This window comes from Pinus tabuliformis, chromosome Q (genome assembly GCF_031772625.1).
Source record: "Pinus tabuliformis cultivar Carrire ecotype Pingquan chromosome Q, CPIR1, whole genome shotgun sequence".
NCBI lineage: Eukaryota > Viridiplantae > Streptophyta > Pinopsida > Pinales > Pinaceae > Pinus > Pinus tabuliformis.
In genome coordinates this window covers 1,375,724,647-1,375,729,293 of record NC_142296.1, presented here as the reverse complement: position 1 = coordinate 1,375,729,293, position 4,647 = coordinate 1,375,724,647, and positions in this window count along the sequence as shown.

The window sequence follows — 4,647 nt, the reverse complement described above, 5'->3', positions numbered from 1 at the left end:
GGAATTGGTTGAACTTCAAGCAAAGTATCTAAAATGGGGAATGAACGCTCTTGCAGCGCACATCATGGAAATATTCAACAACATCATTCAGAAAGGATTCCCAAGAGACTGAACAACTAGCCTAGCAATACCCCTTTTTAAAAGTGGATACATTAATAATCCATCCAACTATAGAACCATTATGGTCAATCCTTTGTTTGCAAAGCTTTTTGGCAACATGGTAGAAAACAGAATCAGTAAGTGGGCAGAAGTAAGAGAAAATAGGGCAATGAGACAAGCAGGTTTTAGGTCAAAGCATTCTACAGTGGATCATGGTATCATGTTGAGACACATTGTTGAAAAGGTTTGGGAGGACAAAGAAGAAGTATTTTGTTGTTTTGTTGACTTCAAAAACGCATTTGACACAATGCCTAGAGATAAGTTGTGGTGTAAAATGGAAGAACTTGAAATTCCTGTGCATTATAGAGCCATTGTCCATAGACTTTATGAAGAGGTGAAAGTCAAAATTAGAACCTCAACATGTATTTTAGAAAGTTTTAGAAGTGACAATGGAGTCAAGCAAGATTTCCCTTTATCCCCTAATCTTTTTTGTTTATATATTGATAAATTGGAGGAGTGGCTATATCTGCAAGGTGGAGATGGTGTTCGGTTGGGGGAGTTTATGATAAAGCTTCTGTTATATGCTGATGATCTTGTATTAATTTCTAAATTGGCCCATGGATTGTAAATGCACTTATTTTCCCTTGAGCATTTTTTTAGAGTAGTGGGGATGCAAGTCAATCCCAGCAAGATCAAAATAATGATTTTCTCTAATAAAAGGAAGTAAATCCAGCATACTTTCTTCTTTGAAGACAACATTCTTGAAGAAGTAAATGAGTACAAGTACCTCGAGATTGATTTCAAGAACAAACTCAATTAGGAGGACTAGAGAAAGAAGAGAATTTTAGGAGGGTAGAAAGCATTATATGCTCTTCAAAACAGATGTAGAGAGGAAAAGTTACGGGATTGGAAAACGATTAAAGTGATTTTTGGACTCCTAGTTTGTCCAGTGATGTTATATGGGTGTGAATTGTGGGTTGGCCGCACCCCTATCTCAAAATGGAAACGAATCAAGAAAATCCAAAAACGTTTGATCATGACAAAGTTCAAAATAAAAAGTTTAGTACCTTATGAGATAATGTTAAGTGAAACAAGAACAAATCCCATCGAAGCAATTTCTATGGTGCGACTCATAAGATATCTAAAAAGAATTGAGCAAATGAGAGTATGTAGATGGCCTAATGTTATCTTCAATGAAGGCATGAGTGAAAGAAAGAAAGCATGGATGAAACAAAACAACACATGGATGCAAAAATAGAATATCTACCTCAATTCATATCCCACAAATAGCAAGGAGCTAAAAAATTTGTTATGGAGAAGTTTCGTAAAAGGGTATGGGGAAAAGTGTTGGGTAGAAAAAGGAAGTACTACAATGAGGAATTCAACCCTACATGTGATCTACAACAAAAAGAGTTCATTGGAGCTAGCATTTTTTTGAGGGAAAAAGTTATTATTGCTCAATTAAGGACCAACTTGCATCAACTTCAGTGTGAAAAAGGATGGTGGAAAAGGCCTAAAGAAGCTTGGGAAGAACGAGTGTGTACATTTTGCATGTCTGGGGCAGTGGAATCGGAAAAACATTTCATTTTGGAATGTAATTCATTTAAAGACATCAAGGAAATTTATGAGAACATGTTAGCATCAGTGTCTTGGCATTGTCTTTTCAGCAAGGGGATTGTTGGAAGATTGGGCCAGCTCATCATCAATTTGAATCAGAAAAGGATTAAATTGCAAAAAGCGAAAAGAAAGGAACTAATGGTCTCATATACTATTTTTAGTCTTGTGGACCTTAAAATATCATTTCATTTATGTATAAAAGGTGTGGTTTGATATGGAATGTCAAACCATTTCAAAAGAATGCAACCAACAAATATAACAAGGCAATGTAATTATGTGAAATCATTATATTATCTCCCAAAGGTAGAAATATTTTGACTCTAGAAAATTGTAATACCTTCAAAATTATGTTAAAGAGGATCTTCGAGAAGGAGAAAATCACAATTCACGGCCTTCATAGTCATGCATTAACACATTTAATACAATGCGCGCTTGCAGAGTGCAAAAGAGAAAAAAATTAAGAAGTCTGAAACAAATTGCTTTCCAGTTAATGCTTGGTTTGACGAGGAATGCAAAAAGGCAAGGAGAATGTGGAAAGAGTAAAAAAAGAATAACATAAAGCTCAAAGCTTACAAGGAGTTATTAAGCAACAAAAAAGTCGATTTCATGGTTTCAAGGAGGGAAGAACTAATCTTCCTTAGGAAAAATAATCTCAAATTATTTTGGAAGGAGCTCCAATCGAGAAAGATACAAACTAAAAATAGTATTACAACTTGTAAATGATTTGATTATGCAAGACAACTCTATGAGCATGATCCCAAGGTTGACCCTCCCCCCTTGGTCAACATTGATATTGAACTCTTCACGGTGCAATAAGTAGAGATGGGTATCAAGAAGTTGGATGTTGGAAAAGCAAAAGACTTAGCTGAACTTCAAGTAGAATATCTAAAGTGGGGTTCAAAGATTCTTGCATCTCACATTGCAAAAAATTTCAACATCATACAATAGGGTCTCCCCACATATTGGACAACTAGTCTAGAAATACCTCTTTTAAAGAATGGTGATGTCAATAATCCCTACAATTATAGGACCATCATGATAAACCCTTTGTTTGCAAAGCTATTTGGAACCATGCAAGAAAATAAAATTAGCAAGTGGGCAGAAGAAAGAGATAAACGTGCTAAAGGGAAAGCAGGTTTTAGACCTAAACATTTCAAAGTTGATCATTATATAACTTTAAGGCACGTCATCGAAAAAGTTAGGGAGAAAAAGGAAGAAGTCATTTGTTGCTTTCTTGATTTCAGAAAAACGTTTGATACAATTCCTAGTGATAAGCTTTGGTACAAAATGGAAGAACTTGGGGTTCCTAAACATTTGAGAGCAATTGTGCATAGGCTGTATGGAGAGATGAAAGTCAAAATTAGAACTTCAACAGGCATTTCTGAAAGTTTTGGAAGTGATATCGGGGTCAAGCAAGGTTACCCACTGTCTCCTACCCTTTTTGGTTTATATATCAACAAGCTTGAGGAGTGGTTAAATTCGCAAAGGGGTGATGGTATCTATTTTGGCAAGTTTGTTATAAGGCTTTTTTTGTATGCAGATAACCTTATTCTGATTTCTAAATCAACTCCTGGTTTCCAAAAGCACTTACTATCCCTTCAGCATTTTTGTAGAAGTGTGAGGATGCAAGTCAATATCAACAAAACGAAAGTAGTGGTTTTCTCTAAAAAAAAGAAAACATAACCAACATAAGTTCTACTTTGAAGGCAACATTCTGGAAGAAGTTGCAAATTACAAATACCTCAGAATTGAATTCAACAAAAATCTAAGCTATGATGGTTATAGAAAGAAAAGAACTTTGGGGGGTTGGAAAGCATTTTATGCTTTTCAAAATAGGTGTAAAGAGGCAGATTTATGGGACTGGAAAACCGCTCAAACCCTTTTTGGGCTTCTAGTGATTCCGGTGATTCTCTATGGTTGTGAACTATGGGCCAGCAAGACATTTTACATGCAATGGAAACAAATTGAGAAAATTCAGAAGCGTTTGATTACAAACAAATTCAAGATTAAAAGTGAAGTTCCATATGCTATCTTGTTAAGTGAAACAGGGGCTGCTCCTATTGAAGCAATTGCTATGGTGCGAGTCATAAGGTATTTAAAAAAAAATGAACAAATAGAAAAGGGTAGATGACCTAAGGTTGTCTTTAATGACATATTGTGCAACAGAGAAAAGACTTGGATGCAGCAAAATAACAAATGGTTTAGTAAATGGGGTATTTTCTTGAACACGTGTCCCATAAACAACAAAGAAATAAAATCTTTTGTTATGGATAAGTTCCACAAGCGTACTTGGGATAAGGAACTAAGAAGAAAGAAAAAGTACTATATTGAAGTGTTTAATCCCACTCATAGTCATCAACCAAAAACATACATAGAGGTCAATATCTCTTGGAGAGCCAAAATTCTTATTGCTCAGTTAAGGACTAATTCTCATCAACTCCGTTGTGAAACAGGGCGCTGGAAAAGACCAAAAAAAGTGTGGGAGGAAATAGTATGCATTTTTAATTCTTCTGGAAAAGTGAAAATAGAAAAACATTTCATTTTAGAATGTGAGGCCTTCAAAGATAACAGGGAAAGTTATGCAGTTAGCTAACTCTTGGGATAATCTATTTAGCGAGGGGTTTGTCAAGAAAATGGGAGCATTTATTATGAGGCTTCACAGAAAAAAAAATTGAATACATCAACGAGATGAAGAAGCAATCTGTCCCATAGACTATCTTTAACTTTGTGGACGTTTTCTTCCTTCCTATGGAAGCATCAAATACCCCTTTAGAAGCATTAAATACCCCTTTAGAAGCAGACAACCCACAAATTAGTATGGTGCAGTTGTATTAAAAGGATGCATCGTGAACAACCTAAAACACGTTAAAAAAAAGGAAAGGAATATTTCAAAGGTTGCAGCGTTGGCACATATTCAAGAGCCCGACAGAA